The 22,694-nt window shown below is 37.7% G+C and overlaps 1 protein-coding gene across 12 annotated transcripts in view; it reads left to right on the forward strand.

Moving 5' to 3' along the window:
* The window catches only part of LOC131679245 (dual 3',5'-cyclic-AMP and -GMP phosphodiesterase 11), a 422,056-nt gene that overhangs the window by 227,013 nt on the left and 172,349 nt on the right, over nt 1–22,694 (forward strand). The window lies entirely within an intron of this gene.

The raw sequence follows: 22,694 nt of genomic DNA on the forward strand, positions 1-22,694 counted from the left end.
CGCTAGCAACCTGCCATCCCAAGTTTCATCTGCAAACTATGGTAGATCTGATAAGGCAACCTATAGGGTCGTGCAAGTCGCATGGGTTTGGATGTGTTATTGTCCTAAAAGGAAACAAACTAAAAAATGTTTTTTTCAATAGTTTCGGGCCAAAAAATTGAAAAAGGACTGAGATATTAACTCACGGTACTAATCTGCATCAGAATATGCCTTAACCCGCACACCCCTAAAGATCCCTTTTCATGTAATTATGTCCTTTTTAAAAGTTATTCGCGTAACCCCATCATAAATTGTCAAAAATCTAATGTTTATCGTTTTAAAGGCATAAAAGAAGCTTTTTAAGTGTATTTGGATCATGGAGAAGCTTTTAATAATAAAGTTTTCCTAGCAACAACTTTTGACAAATTTTTATAATTCATACTTGCACTTAAAAGTATAATTTTATTTTGAATATGATTCTAAACGCCATTTTAAATCAAAATGCTTATAACAAAAATTTTCTGAAATGTAATAGTTCTCGAGATATTTTAAATTTTGTTTGAACACAATTATTTTGTTTTATTACGACCATTTCAGAAGTTATTCGCCTTTCTCCATCAACAACAATTAATTTTTCGTAAGGACCATAACATTTCCTATAACTTTCCCATTGACATCAAGGCGATATTGTACCATTTACCCCGCGATTAACTTTTAAAAAGGACATAATTGCATGAATTAATTGTTTTCGTTGGAGCGAAATTCGAAATATCTCAAAAACTATCGCATTTTGGAAGATATTTGTTAAATGCATTTTTAAGTGCATTTTATTCTGTAATAAAATTACAGTTTTGTATGTCAATTAGTACGAAATTTTAAAACACGTATAAAGTTATTGTTAGAAAAACTTTTTTGCTGATAATTTCTCCATCATGAAATTACATTCAAAATGTTTCTTTTCTCTTAAGATTTTGGTTGACAAAATATAAAAAATTATAAAAAAATGTTTTTTTCAATTTTAATTTTTATCATAAATTTTTGTTTTTGTGAAAAATGACACAACATTTTTTTCAGTGTATATTTTTTCGTGCAGATGTATTCATTATCTGTCTTTTGTTCTCAGATAGTTTTACTGTATAAAATAGTGTAATCGAACAAAAAAAAATTTGAAATTGTTGCGCATAGAAACGTCTACGCCCTTTAGAAAAATTGATCTTGTATCAGAATATTGAAATTGCCAGAAAAAATCATGCAGATTCATCAACCGAACACAAATGTAAAGTTTCATTCGAATCGACGATGGTCATATTTTGCGGTCGGCAGGTTTCTCATGGACTCCCTCTATTGCTATCTACGCAACTGTTTGCTGCACTTGTCCGACAACTGCATTGCGTCGATCACTGCGCCACCTACAAAGTTTGCCAAACGTGTTTCAGAGTCCGATTTATTCGGAATTTCATTAGCGGGCATTTACACACGTCTCGAATCGAGCCTAAACGTCTGTTATCGGTGCATAAACTCTATCAAGTTTCAAAACATTTCGTATATTTAAAAAAAAAAAACAAAAAAAAAACAAAAGTACGAATTTTCATATAAAACGTCATCCACACAATCATAAATAAAACTTTAACAGTTTCCTCAATGGCACAGTCTGCGAGTGTTGAACATCCCGAAGAGCTGTTGTTCAGCATGTGAGCTCATGAAATAAAGAATGGAAGTTTTTTTTATTTCGATTATAGAGGTTTTAACCTAAAGGTCATTCGCCTCTTCGGGTTAGAAAAATCTCTTATTTAAATTAAATTTCTAACCCTTTGTGCGGGGTCGGAACTCGAACCCAAGTGCGCTGCGTACAAGGCAATCTATTTATCAACTACTCTACGCCCACCTCCAGATAGTTTTTTTTATTTATGGTGGTTTTCGCGTGCGGTTTAAAATATCGATTTTTTCACAATTTTGGAATCTACACTTATGGAATATCTATGGCTCCGGAAAAGCCGATCAAATCGTTTATATCGAATTTGTTTAAACTTTTATTTTTAATTGCGCTTTCCCAAAAAGTAATTTTGTTAGTGTTGGCAAGCTCCAACCTATAATATATATAAAATAGCGTGTTTATGAGTTTTTAGTAGAAGTGTCGCTATGGTGGCACGAGCTTTTTGGGAAAATTTTTTCTTTTCGTTTTTCCAATTTTTTGAGGACTCGCGGTTACAGGTGATTAGTGATTGTACATAAGTAAATATTTTGTACATAAATAATATATTTTGAAAAAATCCATTGCTACATTCTGTGTACAGAAATCACGTAGAAGAAGATTAGTGGATACCTAGATATCTAAAGCTAACCGTTGCGCAGCAAATTTTCAAGCGAAGAGTTTTAATTTTTTACGTATCTTGTGAAAGAAAAGTATAAAAACTCTCAAACATTAAAGATTTTCTCTGAGGCCTGGAGGACCGAGTCTTGTGTACCAATCGACTCAGCTAAACAAATTGGAAAAAAAATTCTCATAATTTGAGGATGTTGTGCAAGCATATATTTTGCATTATGCTATATTTCACCCTAAGGAGGAAAATTTGGTAAAAACCAAAATTTCTCACTAGGGTGAAAATTTGTTGGTAAAAACCAGTCTTTGTACATGAGGGCACAAATCCTTATTTCATACTATGTTGCGTTTCGGCTTCGCCTCATCATAAACCGACACTAACTTATTGTCGTTTGATCAGTCGTTCGATTGAAACACATAGTGTGTTTTAGTTTTAAGGGATTTGCATCAAGCCGGCGCTAATTTATTCCGACAATAAGTTAGTGTCGGTTTCTGATAAGGCGAAGCCGAAACGCAACATAGTATGATATATTTTTGGTATAGTAATATTGAAGAGAAAACAGAAAAAAACTACGATCATATGTCAACTAAGTCATCAAAAAAACGCAAATGAAAAAAAATGTTAAAAAGACACATTGCAAGCAAATATATGATTTTTATTCGAAAGACTCAAAATTGGGAAAGTACCCCTAAACTTTGACTACAACCTAACATTACACGGCCCATTACCTTAAATGAATAGAACTGAAAAATTGTAGATTTTGATTGCTAGAATTTACGAGAGGTTGATGAAATCGAATACGAAAAGTTCATAAAGTTAAAGGTCATAAAAACGGGTCCACCTTTAACTGGGTGTTTTTCAAATCTGTTTTTAGAAGCGGTTGTATGATCGCCAGATATTGAACTGGGAAAGAGGCTATATCCGTTTCGAAATGTCTACATGCTAAATATAATTGTTTGACAGCTATACATTTTCTGCGTTGCTTTAGTATTTTATATCTTTATGTGTAAAGTGACCATGCAATAAATATCGTTGAGCCACCCTAATGACTAGCAAATATAGTTAGTAGAGTAGGGTCGGGTCTAGTAGGTGGCGAGCTCGTGCAATGTTGGTATTGCACTGATTTTGACAAACAAGCATTATTCATTGGAAAGGTTATACATCTTGGTAATAATGATTTTATGCCTGGTTAAATAATTCTCAAACTGAACCCAATAAGAGGAAGGCAGTTTTTCGATGTTTTTTTTATAATCTAGGGACAAAAATTGACCAGGCCTCGAGAATGAGCTTTAAAACTTTTATTTTAAGAGCATAACTCAGCGGCTTAGCCAGGGGGAGGGGGCGGCTTGAGGCTTAACCCCCCCCCCAAAGCCAAAATAAATTGGATCGAAAAAACTGTAATGCTGACTAATTTAATTAAATATTCAATAATAAAAATTTTGGCAGTATATCGTCTGATCACTTCATTGAGAACCTATTGTTTTATGTATCAAGAGGACTTTTGGAAAATTTTTGGACTTGGATCTTATAACTGATCTCTAAGCCAAGGTCCCTTAGTTGCCATGGGCGCTTTTTGAAGAAATGCTCTGAAATAGGGAGAATGTTTCGAATGGGAAGCGAAGTTTGATTAAGTTGATTGTCTATAAACAAAAAATTGCTCTTTGAAAAATTGCATTCATTTCAATATTCGCAAAAATGTTTTGGAAAGCAGAAAACGATGAAACATTACGTTATCCGTTTGTCTCTTGCGGGTCAGAATAGGTTTTTATGGGGATTTGATTTTCGTTGTATCATCATTTATATAAATTGCCACTAGGCAAGATTGAAAATAATAATGGTTTCCAAATATTTCAAGTAAGTGGCTCTAAATGATGTATATTTGAGTTATAAATTGAATGGTGTAATAACATTTTGTATAAGAGGACTCATTCTGGAGTGTTGAGCTTTCATAGTGAAGAAAAGTAAAATAAATGCGCGAAAACATTTTCTTTCGGTCACGATCACATTATTTTAAAACTGTCAACTTTGGATGTTTACTATCTTTGAAGAATATTACAACGTAAAGAAGCACCGCTTTTAATAAAATAATTTTGGCGGTTAATCCTCCTAGAAGTAATATATAAAGTATTTATCCTTCCAACAAATTCAGTTTGAGGTTTAATGGTTCCAGCAAAGTTTTCGAAGATGCTATTTCAAAAAACTTTGTTGAGTGGGGCGGGAAAAGCGTAGTGGTAAGTCGATTAGATGTGCGCAGCTGGCCTGGGTTCAATTCCCAACCCCCGCACATAAGATTAGAAAATTTTCTATCCTGAAAAAAGAACTGAAAAAACCTAAGGACCCTAAGGTTTCTGTAATGAAAATGAAAAAAAACTTTGTTGAAGACACTCCATAACTATTTTTTTGAAGACTCTGTGTATTCATAATATCGAAATATATTAGACTTTATATGAGGGAAAACCTTTAAAACAAGTTATTCTGATATTACTGTAATTGATAAACACTACTGCTGTGTATAAACAAAATCACATTCATCACAATCACATTCTATTCAAGGTAGTCTCTGAAGCTTACAATAAAAAGTTTTATTGAAAAGAACTGGTTTGAGGAAATTTCTTAAATATCGTTTTATATCTCGATATATTGCATTTGTCTAGCCTTCATATTTTCAACAAAGTTGTTTAAAATGACATTATCAACAACTTTGCTGAAGACACCAAGGTCCTTACTATTTTTGAAGAGTTAATTCTCCATAATTACTTCTAGGAGATTCACAAAAATTATTATATCAAAAGAAGCGCTTTTTATGTTGAAAAGCTTCATTGGGGTTCTTAAACCTTCAAGGTTTATGGTTTAAAAATTATATGATCTTGACCGCTAGAAAAGTTTTTGAACAATTACTCTACTTCAAAAGTGCACTTTGTATTTGCATTCTTTGATTTCATTGACATATTATCAAAGAAATTATAAAAAGCACCTGTTGTTTCTAAACTTTCACTAATTTATCAAACTTACATTAAATTGAAGCATTTTCGAAAATTCAAAAAATACCCCCCCCCCCCTAAATCATATTTCTGGCTACGCCACTGGTATGAATACTGCGGATTATTTAAAAATTAATAACACAAATAATCCATTGACGTAATTCAGAAAAGATAATGAGGAAGTTTGTTTCAACAGTTGCAACTGGTTTTGAACTTGCGAAAGACTTCTTCGGTGTCCCCGTCGTCGTCAGAGTGTGGAAAGAAAGTTGTGAATTCCGGCTCGCGTAGATGCTTAGATGTAGAAGGACCACGTTTGCGCTTCGTAGCATTTTCTTGGATTTCTTTTCCTTCTCTTTTTCGATCATGTTTTTTTTTGTTACTTTAACAACACCTTAAATTATATTGTTAATTCACGCGAAATATCTAACGCGCTTTCATTGATGACGAGCATCTTGAACAGATGCAATTACGTTCTTTATATCCTCTTCTTTTCGTTTTGGCATTTTCGCACAATTTTCCTGTCAAAATATTTCAAATTTACATTATAGTAGTCACCTATGGTGCCTTCCAAACGGTTGACCATTAGGGTGGGACAAAAATTAGATTCCAGCTCCGAGCAACTTTTTAGATTCCATTTGGGTCCTAAAAAACTGTGGAAATTCTTGGCTCGATCAGTGAAACTCTATTTTTGTTCCCACTGTTTAAAGTTTACATGCGATTTTGCATGGGAAAATTAACCTTTACAAAATAATTCCTCCAGGAATCGTCCATTGCTTTCTAAAAATAAATCGTTATATGACTTTTATGGGAAATTTATCAAAAAACAAAGTCTAGAAAACCGCGAAACGATCTGATGCTTGTGTAAAAAGTTATTGAGCAAAAACCGATTGATTCTCTGGTGATTTATAAAATATTAATTTTTTCTAGCACCTCTTCTGTTGGTTGTCCAATTAAAAAAAGATCAAACAAAATGGCATATCATTTCGTTTGATCTTTTTTTAATGTGCCTAAATCAATTATCTGTACTGATTGGCCACTTCACAACAGTTTTGTGGGATAAAATGGCTTCTTTTGTACATAATAAGAGAAAGTTAAAAATTTTGTCTATAATTCGACCGTCAGCAGCAGTGTGTGTGTGTGTTAACCTTCCTATCTCCCACTAGCTGGTAGTGATTTACAGAAAAAAGATGTTTGCATGTATTTAAACATTCATGCGAATAACTTGGTTCACGGATTTAGGAAGGTGTTAGCTCAATTGACTTTCCGATGACCCATTTCGTGTACAGTGCCAGACATGTTCCGAGGTCATCGTTCCATCAACTAGCCCCGCCTTACTGTAATGTTTGTATCAATTGGATTGTAACATTACAGTAAAACTTTCGATTCCATTTAAGCAGGAAATCGACGCGTATTTATTATAATGGTTCAACTTGTATATATAACATAACACATGTGTACTAGAACTTACCATTTTTTCAGTTTTCTACCTTCATTCATATCTTCCATTTATGTCTCCTTTAACTCTCATCCACATTTCTTGAATTCCTGCTTATTTAAGAAAGAAAAGGGGAAATAATAAAAAAGAACCGATAGACTCCGTGTTTTCCTCAGCGCTTCCGTTTCTCCTAGTCTGGTGTCACTGCCTGTTGGACTTGTGTAAGTTGTTCCATTGGAGATCTCCAAGGAGCTGTAATTGGAGAAAGATCTGACTTCTATCCAGAAGTATCAGTTTTTCACATTAATAGGTTATATATGTACACTACAAAACAATCCCGTGTATAATGCAACCATTTTTTGAACATTTATATGTACATATACACACATAAACACATACACATATATACACACATGTATACATAAAACCGATTTAATCCACCCATCAGTGGGATGAGACACCTCTCATACATATAACTGTTGTATTATTCATTAATTTGCCAAACGCACGCAATGCTGGCAAGCAACTATATGTGAGACAAGCACAGCCTCGAGTCCTGCACGTATAACACGTATAATAAACTGAATAAATTAAAAAACAATAACAAAACAAACCAAAAATCAAAACACTTATGAAACAAAAAAAGTTATTCATAAAATCGATAGAATGATCCATATAAATCAAATTAATAAAACAAATCAAATTACCTCAAATGAAAATCAGACAATATTAAAAAAGTTATGAAATTAAGAGAGTAAACTAAATTGTTTCAAGCTAACTAACTGTCATCCAATAACTAAAAGAACTGACTAAACCGAATTAAAAAATGAAGAAACTGAACAATATATGAACTGGAAAAAACTAACAATTTAATAAAATGATTAAAACAAATGAAACAATTAACATGAATAAAACAATAAAAAACAATATTGAATTAATAAGATAAATAATATGAATAATGTGGATAACACTAACCGCCATGTTTGAAAAATGCAAAAGCAACCAAGTCCATTGCAGCCGCCAGAAAATTTGTCGTCTAAGTATTGAAATTGCCTTTAAATCGCATTCGCAAATAGCATTTGTTCCTAGGGGCAATTAGCACAGGCGAGTTGAGTCAAACGTCTAACTATTAAAATCGCCTGACGATCTTAGTCCGCATTTTTTTTGACCGGGTACCGACTCCATTCAGATATCCGAACCGGTTCCGGAATGAGTTTAACTGGGAATCAGTGAAATCGTTGCATCAACTAGTCAAGTTCAGATGGCGCTGTCGATGCTAAGTGGGAACATTTTTTTGGTAGCTCGCGCACATACATAGTAAAATAATTGTGATGTGACGATAAAATCACTACGTCAAATTACACTATTCCAACGATACTTTTGCCTACCAACACATAACACAACAGGAGAAACCAATTCGACCGTCAGCAGCAGTAAAGCGAAATTTTCATCAATCTTCAGAGTATCAATCAGTTTTTGCTTAATAACTTTTTCCACAAGCATCAGATCGTTTCGCGGTCTTCTGAACTTTGTTTTTTTTTGACAAATTCCCTTTAAAAATCAGACACCTGTATATTTTTAGGAGGTAGCGGCCAGAGATGTTATGCACCTCAGAGCAAATAAAGAGAAGAATAACAAAAGCTCTTTGCACTTTTCATGCGAACCACCGCTCTTCTCTTTCACAATAAACCTCTTCACTCCGATGCGTGTTGCTCCCACACGTGTATTCTACTCCATGGCTGCACGCCACAAAGAGTAGAAATAAAGAGGCTCTGTAGTGTGTATCTTGGTCCCACGCGCACGTAAGTGGATAAGGCAACCAAAAACATTTTTAAAACGTTCTTCCGATCAAACTTTATCTGAATTGTAGTTTGATTCGCCTTCCTACCTGCTTTCCAGTGAGGGGAGGCACAAAAAAGTGGCTCTTCAAGGTGACTCTTTGAACGAAATTGTGCAGCTCTTGGCGCACAGATCTTATTCTTTTTCGTTTTCAAGTTTCTCTTTGTTCGGTCGTTCTGCTCATCGCAGTGTTTTTGTGCTGCTCTATTTTTAATCGGTGAATTTCGCTCTTTGTGGCACATTGTGTGAGCAAATAACAAGCCTGGTAGCGGGCAACTCTTGGAAGAATTATTTTGCAAAAGATGATTTCCCCAAACGAAATCCCATGTAAACATTAAACCACGGGCGCAAACATATAGTTTCACCGATCGAGTTTAAAATTTGCAGAGTTCTTCTGGGAGCTAAATGCGACACAAATTGACCATCGTGCCCCCAAGCGTATTTTTTATGTTGATGTCTGTATTTTTTCAAAGCCAAAAATATCGAAAGACCAACACAAAAATCGTGTTCAACATTAATTTTTACGTAAGAAAAAACTCACTTGAAATATTTTTACATTGATTAAATGTACTGTACTGAGGACGAAAGATAATATGTTTTCGCAAAACAACACGCGAAAACAAAAACAACACCGTAGCTAATTCAGCTGATCCACGGAAACATCCGAAATGATGGTCGTCAACGATGTTCTCTACCATGTAACCATACCTATTTGACCCCATTTTACGCTACTATATTAAATTGTCACGATTCAATGTTGGGCACACAAATCATCGAAAAACATTTTATTTAAACCTTAGAAACAAAATTAATATTTTTGAGTCACCCTAATCTATAGTCAATTTTATTTACTAAAATTTTTAATGTCAAAAAAGATAACGCGCAAAAATAACTTGACAACGAATCCTATTGGCCCCGTCACGCAAAATAATTTTGAGTCACCCTAATAAATAGTAAATTTTATTTCAGGTATTTTTCGATACCAATAATTGCCTATTGATGAGACGTTAATTACCAGAGCTTTTTCTCGGCTTAAATCGCCTTTCAATTCGGGACCCAAAGGAGGCATAACTAACACTCGTGGAGTAACTTCATTGAGTGCTGTCTCGAAGTTGGTCGAGCTGTTCATCATCGAACCACTTCAGGCTTACTCTCAGCAATGCTTAAGTGGTGATCAACGCTGCCTCACGGCTGCACGTCCGACAGGACTAACCTTCTGTGCCTACCATCCTACAATATCACACATAACAGAGACCATGGAACGTCGCAGTCAAGCTGATGATATTTACCCAATCCATCCACCGCTTTTGATAAAGTGAACCACGTTATAACAACAATGCTAAAAAGCAGAAATTTTGAATCGACGATAATTTTTATAGTTATTTCGGTCCTACCTGACATCGAAATAGAGATTGCAAGGCCTCCTTCGTTAACTTCTACGTCAAGCGTACCCCAAGGAAGGCACCTTGGACCGTGGATGTTTCTGCTGTACTTCAATGATGTAGAAGACTGCACCACTGTCGCTTAGTGAGATCATCCATCGAAAATATTTCGTCAGATTCGTTTAGTTGAAAATTGAAAGTTTCTTCAAAACCAGCTTCCAGTTATTGTTGATTTCTATAGCAAGAACTGCATACGTGTAAATCGAAAGAAGTATTCGGTAATTTCCTTCTAACGAAATAAAGACCCAGTTTCTTTTAACTAAATTCAGATATTTAACGCGATCGGGAGGTTTGTAGTATTGTTCTGGACATATCGATGATCAAATTCCTAGAACAAAGTGATGCCTTAAAGTGATAGAGCAGAGTCAAAATATCTCAAACGGGCCACCCAAATTAGGTGAAATTACAATTTTTGGTAGTATTTGGCATTGCCAAATTAAATTTAGATAGGTTTTACGAGGAATTTTTTTTGTTGGCCAAAATATTGATAATGAAAGTTTTTAGCACTTTTATTTTTAAAAATTACTACGGGCGATCTAATTGGCCGATTTGCCGAACTAACCAGCAATGGAATTGCCATAAGGCACAGATTGTTCGTGATGTTTTACAATCCGAATAATTACCATTTGGTTCAATTTTATAACAAAAAGAAATAAAATAAAAAAACTGACCTCTTGGTCTTGACCTCTTTTTTGGTCAAAAAACCACATGCACTATTTTTAGTGCCAGGGTCCGAGAAAAAGGGTCCGTCGTTTGTAACTAATTTATTCCACGCCGAACGTCGCCGTGCGCGGATTTCGAACAGCAGACTGAAGGCGTTGACACAACCCCGCATGAACCAACATTCTCGTTGCAACTTTTGTCGCAATATCAAACGAAAATGAATGGCAAACTTGGCAAGCAAGCATGGTAACCATTTATTCAGCCCAAAACTTTGAATTCAAAGCGTTATTTTTGCGATGTTGTAATTTGGTCCATCACCGGTCAAAAAATAGAGGTATTAAAAGAATCTTTGGGCAAAATATTGCTACCTTCTAAACACCCTTTCTCATTATTGTTGGTTCGACACTATCACTAAACAAACCTACATGCAGCACCACAACTTCTATTAACCCTTTTGCGGCTACCATACTGGATTACGGGGGCCAGAAATCTCGCAAGAAATTCATCGCTGCGTAATTTGTTTTAGAGCACGACCAAAGTTAGTGGAACAATTTATGGCGGACCTTCCAGCATCACGCGTTACTGAAACTCAACCTTTATCCGTTGCTGGCGTGGATTACTGGGGACCTGTATTGCTTCAACCAACGCATCGCAGAGCAGCACCTACAAAGGCATATGTCACTGTCTTCATTTGCTTCTGTACGAGGGCTGTTCATCTTGAGCTTGTAGCAGACCTCACGACAGAGAAATTTCTACAAGCTCTACGTCGATTTGTCTCCCGACGTGGCCTATGTTCCGATCTGCACAGCGATAACGGTCGAAACTTTGTAGGCGCTGCAAACGAACTTCGACAGCTGGTTCGTGCCAAGGAACATCAGCAAGCCATCGCCCAGAAATGTTCCTCAACAGGCATACGATGGCATTTTAATCCACCGAAGGCATCGCACTTCGGAGGGCTGTGGAAATCAGCAATATATTCCGCACAGAAGCACTTCGTTAGAGTCATCGGAACGCATAATCTCCCTTTCGACGAAATGGAAACACTTTCTGACTGGATGAGCACTGAAGGCGGTACCGGAAGTTTACTTCACCTCAGTATCGTACAACCTTTTACGCAAGTGGCAATAGACGCAGAAAATTTTCCAAAACATTTGGAATAGATGGAAAACCGAATATTTAACGTCACTACAACGTCGCCCAAAGTGGTGCGACCCACCGGTACAATTAACACCCAATCAACTCGTCATATTGCGAGATGAAGCTACTGCTCCAATGCAATGGATTACCGCACGTATCACCGAGCTTCACCCAGAATCAGATGGAGTAACACGAGTGGTCACGGTTCAAGCACCGACAGGCCGCTTCACTCGACTAGTGATGTCTTTTTTTACTCGATTAACGCGAATAATCGATTAATTTCTCAAATAATCCAAAAATCAATAATCGATTACAAGCTTTCGGTATAATCGAGCAAATCGAGTAGCTGCTATCAATTAATCGAGAGCAAAATTAATGAAGGGTGGCATTGAAAATGAAAGTCACACAGCTATTTTTTGATTTTTGATCAGACTTCATTTTTCAAAATGTGTTGAGCGACCTTTTTTTTTTGGTTGACAAACTAGGATTTACTAAGTAATCGATTATTGATTTTAATCGATTATCTTGGTCGATTAATTGAATGAATTAATCAAGCTCTCAAAAATTACTCGATTAACGGATAATCGATTATTTGCAAAAATCAGACATCACTACACTCGACCAGTTACGAAAATCTGCATCCTTCCCATCGCACCACCGGACCTGGCATCGACCCAAACAGTAGCTTTTCAAGAGTCATCGACTCAACCAATCATCGCAGAATGTTATCCCATCGTTGTTCCGGCCAAACAACAAAATTACAAGACACTCGTGGGAATGGACAAGGTAAGGACCTGTCCAATCCTTTAATATATTTGAAGCCCGCTACCGGGTCTTTCCTTTTACCATTTAAGCAAAATCGCGATCAGCAAGTTGCAGACTGCATCAATCAAGATATCGTGTGTGAATTAAAGTGTAAACAAGTATGGCGTCTTCATCGATTTTATCAGAAATTCTATTTCTGGAGGGGCAGCATGTTCGTGGATACGAAATTCACGCCATCTATATGTGAAGGCATCCTCGATCACATTCCTTCATCGTCGATCAACTATGTCAGGACCCTGGTTTCATCGAGAAGTTAGAGCTGTGGCAACCCGAATCTGTCATCATTTAATTGATATAAAAGGGCAACAAAATGTCATTTTTCCCTCTTTGCTGAACAGTTCGGAAAACATCGACAAGTGTCAAAATTAAAAGTTCAGAAGGGAGAGTAAAAAAGTGAATTCTAGTACCATTAAGAAATATAAATTCTAGTTAGTTTAAATTAAACGGTGCGTTTAGTAACGGTCGCGAAGTTTGAATTACGGAAGGGAATTCTGTCGCTGGGATTAATTGAAGATTCCGTTGTCCCTGAACCATACGTACCATCTACGAGGCATTCCAACTCCGGAAACTCCTGGGTCTTGTTATACCTGGAAATAAGTGGCTGCTGATACTTACCTGCTCTCGCTGCGTTCATCAAGCAGAGCTGTACCATTTTAACACGTGCCTCAAAGCGATTGAAGCTTTATATGGAAAATACATGTATTTTTCATACGTTTTGTATGAAAATTCTATGAAACTTTTTTCATAGTCATCGAAAAATTTAGAAAATTGGTAAAGCTTGTGAACACTATGAAAGGATACAAAAAAAATTCCAGTAGGGGAAGATGGGGTAAAACGCACCCCCGAGGCAAATGCACCCCTTGCTTATATCGAAAATTGCTGAAAATTTCTAGAAAAGGGTAACACCAGCCGGAAGTCCGTCATAGTAAACATACACTGTCAAAGTTTGATAACTCTAAATCAATAGCATGCCGAGAAATAAACAAAAAACAATAACGTGCTCTTCTCATGTAATTAATGTGGCTTGTGCAACAAGGATTTGCAACTCTTATAAATGTTGTTTTACTATTATATCAGTGCATTACAGTTCTATTTAATCCGTTGTTCATAATTCTGTCGCACTTTCTATGAAAAATCTACTAAATAATTCACTTTTTGCTAAATTTATATCTTTGCTCCATCGGGGGTAAAATGCCCTCTTCTTTGATTCTGCTGATTTCTTAATCGAAAACAGAAAAGTCGTGCTGAAGACCTACTAATTGCATAACCTAAGGCTATTTAATGGCACGCTTTTGTGAAATCTCGACAGAAAACAAAACTACTTGCTTGTTCATCAAGCATTCTGCCCCGTTGTTGCGATGCATCCTGCCACGTTCTTGTAGTGCATTATGCCCCGTTGTTGTGGTGCATTTTACCCCCGCACAGGTGCGTATTGCCCCGCTTACTTTTCAAAGAGTAATTTTTAATGATTTTGAAGAATTCAATATTTTTCATATTTTTGAATACTTTCCAAAGCTTTATGATTGTGATTACAGAGGAAAACTTTGGCTAGACGATATCCTTAATTATATTCTCCCAATTAATGTTCTATAGCTGAGTTATGATCATATTTCCTTAGGGAGTGCGTTTTACCCCATCTTCCCCTAATAACTGCCACCTTCAATCGAGGGCAATCATTGCGGGTTATAATTTATACAAGTGACTCTTTTGAAATTCCCCACTCCACCCTAAATCAGTTACTTAAAATTAACCCAATTACTAACAATAAATATAAACCAATTTTTTTGAATTTTATCGCATAATCGAATGGATAGATGCCACTGCACGTAAGGGCCTTTCTCCACTCATACTCCTGCCCTAGTGTAGGCTCTAGGCCTTTATACACATTTTTCACAACTCTGGTACAGATTAAAACTATCATATCTCGTAGAAATGGTATCTGGTTCGTTCGCGAGATTTTAAGTTTTATGCAGGCACTGATACGGAACCCGAATGTAACATTACTTCCATGTGAACTCTCTGCAGTCCCACCTTCCCAAACATCAAATATTCATCACTGACTGATAGAAGCATTACCAGCTGCGAAATATTTACATGGCACTAATCAATGGTCGGGAATAATAGCTCTATCTATAACTTTGTGCGTACCCGACGGGCACATCGCACCACTCAACAACGTGTCCTGGCATGGCTCGGCTATCAGCTGCTGTTTGTTGACTAATGCCCTTACACAGCAATTACCGCAAGGGAACACATTTCAAATTCATGGAATAGTTGCCTAAAATCGCATTGTTGACGTAAGGGCCATGAGCATAACCGTTTCAAAGCGATTTAACCTTTACAGTACCAAGCTAAAATTTTTCTGAAAATTTTGTTTAAATTTTGCTCTCATTTCGTCAATTTTTGACCGAATTGGATGGAACTGGCTTTGAAAGATCTGGAATTTAGTCCAGTTTCTATATACCGAGTAGTGTTCAAATCCGTGGACCGGTTCCGGAACTAATCCGAATTCCCTTGGGGTATATCCGGCATCCCTGTGGGGTGACGAACGAGTTTTGAAGAAACATCCCATAAATTTAAGTAATTGTATTTTGAAATGTGCTACATATGACTATTTCCCATTGATCCTTCACAATAGACATGAATTGGACCAATCTTGGCCACCGGAGAACTGTTCCGGGAGAACCTAAGAAAATGCATATATTTTTCTATCATTCCAGCGATTTCGGTTCATAGCTTTATACGAAATGCGAAGTTCTTCCAATCATACGGTTCTACAGCTCCCTCAAGGCCATTCCGGCACCGGTTCCGTACGGATGGACATTTGACGCCATTTTGAAAACCAAGATGGCAGCTTCCGGTTACCACAAAATAGTGAAAACCACCATCAATATGGGTGTTATTTGAAAGAGAACGGCCAGCAAAAGCCGGAAATTGATAATTGACGCCATTTTGAAAAGCAAAATGGCGATTTCCGGTTACCACAAAACAGTGAAAAGCATCATCAATATGGGTGTCATTCGAAAGGGAAAGATCAATATAAGACAGAAATTGATTTTGACGCCATTTTCAAAACCAAGATGGCGGTTTCCGGTTGTCACAGTGCAGTGCAAACCACCACCAATAATGGCGTCATTGTAAAGCGCTAGCGATCAGCAAAAGCCGGAAATTGGTTTTTGACGCCAATTCGAAAACCAAAATGGCGGGTTCATGATCCAAAGAAACAGTGAAAACCGTCATCAATATGGGTGTCATTTGAAAGGGGTGTGTCAGCAGGAGACGGAAATTGATGATTGACGCCATTTTGAAAACCAAGATGGCGGCTGCCGGTTTCCAAAAACCAGTGAAAACTACCATCATTATAGGTGTTATTTGAAAGGGATTTGTGAGAAGAAGTACGAAATTGATTGTTTATGCAGTTTTGAAAACCAAGTTTGCGGTTTTCTGTTACTGCAAAACAGCGAAAACTATCATCAGTATAGGTATCAGAAAGGGGTAGTCATAAAGTTATTTTTGACGCCATTTTCGAAAACCAATATGGTGGCTTCCGGTTACTACAAACAACAGTGAAAACCATAAGTATGGGTGTCATTTGAAAGGGGTGGTCAGTAGATGTAGTGGTGGCGGTGGTACTACCACGTTTGTAACAGGAACACTCTCCATAGCACTGAGCAATCTTTACACGACAAGCATGACGTGTTCAAGCATTACTCTCTGACCATACTCAGCATGCTACTGTACGAAGGGCCAAAAAGGAATTGCGTGGTCGGAAAGTGACTTCGCTTACATGTACTGCGGAAGCTTTTGCTTCCAATAACAAGACCATATAAGCCAATTACAATGCAAGCCATTGTTATAAAAAGTAGCCTCAATAGGTGGGGAGAAAATCCTGCGCAATGTTCACGAAATGTTAGCAACAAGAATCTGGCTACTCCTGACTATTCTATGTAAGGGTCATTCCACGCGCTGTGATCAAGGCACGTGTAATCGACCTTCACGGATTTGAATCAAATTTGGAGGAATTGCTCATCTAGGGCCAATATATAAAACCCAAATTTTTGTGTCTATTAAATCGTCCCTCGGGCAATGGGAGCACCCCCCCCCCGTTTTGGCAAATTGTCAAAACCCTTCATTTCCTTTTGAACATATTTCCGGTTCTATTTACTCTAGAACCAAACTGTAAGATGGGTTTTGAAGAAAATTGTTCAAGGAGTTTAGAAAATATATTAGTTATTGGCGGCAGTGCTGTCAACTATCCGATTTTTTCAGCCAGATAGCAAATCAGCGATATTTTGAAGCAAAAAACGCTATTTCCCATATAAAATCTCAGGCGCACAACTATAAAAAAAACTAACTTGAGTATTCTAAGTTCACACATAATTTATCGTGAAGTAGGCGAGAAATTATGAAAAATTACGTTTTTGGTTGCTTTTTAGCAGATCAGGGTCAATTTTTATGACTGTTTGAAGATTTTCTCAATTTTGGCCAATAAAAATGGATTTTTATATGAGAAAATTCGAGTTTTTCCCTTCAAAACAGTGCATCTCAGGATGTGCTCAAATTATATTGACATTATAAGTGTTTTTTATGTAAAAATATCTACAGAACACGATGGCATTAGAATCTTCAAAATTAAAATATTTGTTATAAGAAAAAAAACTTTTAATATTTAACTGAAAAAAATCGCATAGTTGGCATCACTGCCGCGAAAAGTTAAGCTCCTTGAGCAATTTTCTTCAAAAACCATTTTTCGAATGGATTCTATAGTAAATAGAACCGGTGATATTTGTAGAAGACACCTAATTTCTATCTCTCTCCGTTGAAAAGTTAGTGTTGGCGCCATCTATGCGGTCACAGGTGGCACTAAAATTTTCTAACCAAGACATAACTCGTATTATGTATTGCAATTCTTCCGAACATACTATTCAGCTAAATCTAACCATTATTCTACAAAAATGTTTAGTTTGTTAGAACCTAGTACCGATACACTACCACGCACTGCTAGGCCCCATGCAAAACTGACTCAGACACCACTTCGCTAAAAGTTTAATAACTTCTTTTAACAAAGCCGAATTGACTAGCAGTCTTCGACAAAGTTGTACACAATTAAATTATATTTCTTATTTTCATTTACAGTCATAATTCGATGCATACTGTGCCACCTAGCGGTGAAAATGCGAGCTAGTGGGTTTTCTTCATATAAATTGTCGAAAAATCCCATACAAACTTCAGGCACGTTGGTCCGGTAGCTAGACTTGTCCGATTTGCTTCAAATTTAGAGCAAGTACTCCTGGTGGGACTAGGAATCGACTCAGAGGTAGGCCGATAGGGGTCACGTCCTTACAATCGTCGAACGGTTTTGTGTAATCAGATAGGTGTACTAATTTTTGTTTTATGTTTGTATACAAGAAACATAGGGCTTCGATAGACAACCGCTCTCCTCTTGCTGCAATAAGTGTGCACGATATGCTACACATAGCTATGCGGCGGTACGGTTTTTTGGTGTTGGTGTTTGTTTTTTCGTGTCGTGGAGAAGGCGGCCATCGAGGTTTTTAGATAGTGACGGACCACGGCATCGAACAGACGCCCCGAGTTTTTTTGTTTTTCCGGGACAGTTTCCAGCCACAATAACCAGTGCGGTGAAGTGCGCGTGTGCGACGGTGACAATCCCGTTCGAAAAGTGCCGACCCGTGGTTCGGGTACTCAAGTGTTTTGGTGTCGGGTCGCCGGAAAAGGAAGCTAAGCGCCAAGGAGCAACTCGCTTCCCCGGCTAAGTATAAAGGACCCAGAAGACGCCTTTACGCTCTCGCTGTGAAGGATCAGCCGAACAAGCCTAGCTCTGCTTCACAGCTAAGCTTCAAGGAGAGCGAAGCAGGGTGGCCAAAGGTGCTCCCTGGGAAGTACACTGCGGTGACTTCTGGGATCTCTCGCGGGGAGCGAGTAGATCCGGTGATAATTCGCCATCGTCGCTAGGGAGGTTCCAACAAAGGAGCCAAGCTCACATCCCTAGCTAAAAGTCAAGGACCGCTGCCGGCGCAGCCAACGACACCAGCAGGAGAACGCGGCCGTTGTGTTCTCGGCCGGTCGGAAGAAACCGCCCGCCTTCCCGCCATCGTCAGAAGCAGCTGATCAACTTCATCGACAGAGTGCAGCAAAGAGGAGATTTGGTGGAATAAAAGTCGGTAAATCTATTAGTTTATTTACCTTTTTTTGTTGTGAAACGAAAATCCGTAATTCTGTAAAAACACCTAGGCCGCCCTGAAAAGAAGGGTACGCCGTGCAAACAAGAACCCGAATAGTGGAAAACCCTTACTTACAAAGTAAAGAAAAAGTAGGCAACCGTGGCATCTCAGTCGCCGTCGTTCCCCCAGCACATTATTCAGCAGCGGCTCACGAGTCAAAACTTCTTGATATCATCCACTGCTTTAATTGAGGCCAGCAATCACTCCATAAACGATTAAGTCATCGAAGAAGCCCCACACACCTGCACGTATACCACACTTTGAAGCCGACACCGACACCAACCACGAACGCGTGAATCAACAAATACATCTCCAATGCAACGCACGATCACGATCCGCAGTATTGAACGAGGAAATACACATGTCCAAATCGAAAATTATTATTATAATAATATTGCCGATGGACAGTCCATGTGAACATCGGCTAGAATGAACTAATCTTGTTGAGATCTGCGTTCAACATATTGACAACAATATGATTTAATTCGGTTATTCTCGCATAGTAATGACTACGAAATGGGAGCAAGTTTTAAAAGTTTCGCTGAACTATATTGAAAATTAGTCCAAATCTGTACCTTTTGAGTCACGAAGAAACTTAGTTGTCTGTCACAACAGCACATACTTATTGTTGGTGTGAAAAATTGCTGCTTGGGTGACCATTCATTTCTAAATAAAACCCATACCGATGATGATTTTGACTATTTTGTGGTACCACCATCTTGCTTTCCAAAATGGCGTCAATCAATATCCGTATCTGCCGACCATCCACTCGCAAATGATTTCCATCTTGATGACAGTCTTCACTGTTTTGTGGAAACCGGAAGCCGCTATTTTGGTTTTCAAAATGGCGTCAATCATCAATTCTACTTCTTCTACTGATCACCCCGTTTCAAATGCCACCCATACTGACAATGGTTTTCATTGTTTCCTTGGAACAGGAAGCCACCATCTTGGTTTTCAAAATGGCGTAAACAATCAATTTTCGTCTTTTGCTGACCACCCGCTTTACAATGACACCATTACTGACGGTGGTTTTCACTGCCTTGTGGAAACCGGAAGCCGCTATCTTTGCTTAGAAAATGGCGAAAATATCAATTTCTGTCTTCTATTGACCCCCCCCCCCCTTTTGAATGACACTCATATTGACAATACTTTTGACTGTTGTGGTAACCGGAAACCGCCATCTTGGTTTTGAAAATGGCGTCAATTATAAATTTCCTCCTTCAAATAACACCCATATTGATGGTTGTTTTCACTGTTTTGTGGTAACCGGAAGCTACCATCTTAGTTTTCAAGTGACAATCTCTTTTCTAATGACACCCATATTGATGACGGTTTTCACTGTTTCTTTGGAACAGGAACCCGCCATTTTGGTTTTCGAATTGGCGTCAAAAATCATTTTCCGGCTTTTGCTGATCGCTAGCGCTTTACAATGACGCCATTATTGGTGGCGGTTTGCACTGCACTGTGATAACCGGAAGCCGCCATCTTGGTTTTGAAAATGCGTCAAAAATCAATTTCTGTCTTCTATTGACCACTCCCTTTCGAATGACACCCATATTGATGATGCTTTTCACTGTTTTGTGGTAACCGGAAATCGCCATTTTGTTTTTCAAAATGGCGTCATTATCAATTTCCGGCTTTTGCAGGCCGTTCTCTTTCAAATAACACCCATATTGATGGTGGTTTTCACTATTTTGTGGTAACCGGAAGCTGCCATCTTGGTTTTCAAAATGGCGTCAAATGTCCATCCGTACGGAACCGGTGCCGGAATGGCCTTGAGGGAGCTGTAGAACCGTATGATTGGAAGAACTTCGCATTTCGTATAAAGCTATGAACCGAAATCGCTGGAATGATAGAAAAATATATACATTTTCTTAGGTTCTCCCGGAACAGTTCTCCGGTGGCCAAGATTGGTCCAATTCATGTCTATTGTGAAGGATCAATGGGAAATAGTGATAAGTAGCACATTTCAAAATACAATTACTTAAATTTATGGGATGTTTCTTCAAAACTCGTCCGTCACCCCACTAGGATGCCGGATATACCCCAAGGGAATTCGGATTAGTTCCGGAACCGGTCCACGGATTTGAACACTACTCGGTATATAGAAACTAGACTAAATTCCAGATCTTTTAAAGCCAGTTCCATCCAATTCGGTCAAAAATTGACGAAATGAGAGCAAAATTTAAACAAAATTTTCAGAAAAATTTTAGGTTGGTACTGTAAAGGTTAAGGGATACACCAAAAAGCCGATACAGGTTATTTGTTGTATATGGTTCGACGTAATCAGATTAAATGTGTATCTTAATCACTTGGGTCAAAAAAAATTTAAGCTATCTCTGATATTTTACAATAGTATTATATTCATTTGAATATCCAAAAGGCCGATAAAAGCAGAAATATATTTAACCCTTTCATGCCCAACTTTTTTCTCGTGCATGTACGGGTTCAAAACTATTTTTACTTGAAAACGGTGAGGTCAAGAAACACGAAAAGCCTTTTTTCATAGAGATAGGTGCTTCCCTCGCAGTGCTAGAAGTTGCTCAATTTTTACCTTCCAATGCTCAATACAATTCTCCTAGAACATTTAAAATAGTCCAATTGCGTGGAAAATGTAGCCAAATACAATCTAAATTGATAAGTTTAATCAATTTTCAATAATATTGCAACATAACGAAGATATATAAAACATCATTTTCCGTCGTCAACGTAAACTGTTTCTGGCAGCACTGATCCATCGAAATTCAATCAGACTAATTGCAATAACTTCAGTTCTAGAGCTAGTCCTTGAAACTATTAATACTCAAATGAAAGGCAATAGTCACATGTATTAGCCTTACTTGTTTTGTGAGAAAATTTTGCCTCAATTAAAAGTTATAGCTGTTTAAAAACGTTGTTGTCCACAAACAACATGGGAATGAATGGGTTAATTGTTTTTTCACATTACACTTGCAAAATATAATTTTCAACAATAATTCGGAGGTCTTTGTACCAAAAATAATACATAAGCAATAGTTTTTGATCAATTTTTGAGAAGATAAAAAATAAACCAGGGTATCACGTCAACGTTTTGCAAAAATTTTTTTTAATTATTTTCGTATATCTCAAAACCGTTAATTTCGTTTTGCTTGTCCCTCCCTACGAGCAGTACAAGCCTCCGTCAGATTGTTTTCTCATGCCGTTCGATGCGAGTGTTTCTCATCTCGTTCGTTCCGTTCAAAACGCTGCATCTCCTAGGATATCCGAAACTCTGCGTGCAAATTCTGCATACATATTATTTGATTGTATACTCATCGACCAAAAAAGATGGCCGGTCCCCCTTGAACGATGCAGGTGAACTGGGTTTCGCTGTAGGCGCAAAACAATCGCTTTGATGATGCTGTTGGCCCGAAGGTTAATTGAATACATTTTCAAACTAATAAAGCTATCCATCATGGTTCTGATTTTGTGCAGCAGAATATGTGCGTGCATCCAGTTACGATGGAGCTAACCTTTAGTGTGTTCGTTAGTTGATGACTATATGTATGCTGTCCGGAACTGATTGGAGCCACGTGTGTTCCCCTATTGATTGAACGGAGGGATATGATGTGCACCAGGTCAGAGCGCCACCTGCGGGTTATTTTCGTTCCTTCCATTAGGATGCGCGCAGGTTTCCGACGGTTGATTGAGAGCAGATCTGCGAGCTGTCCGCTGGCGATGAAGCAGGTCGAATGATGTACACTTCAAAACCGCGGTGCAAAATGTTTACAGGCAACAAGGATCAAATCCATGAACCGTCAATATTAATAATTTCATTATAATGCCGCGGGACTATCTCTGAACTTCCA

This window comes from Topomyia yanbarensis, chromosome 2 (genome assembly GCF_030247195.1).
Source record: "Topomyia yanbarensis strain Yona2022 chromosome 2, ASM3024719v1, whole genome shotgun sequence".
NCBI classification, from domain to species: domain Eukaryota; kingdom Metazoa; phylum Arthropoda; class Insecta; order Diptera; family Culicidae; genus Topomyia; species Topomyia yanbarensis.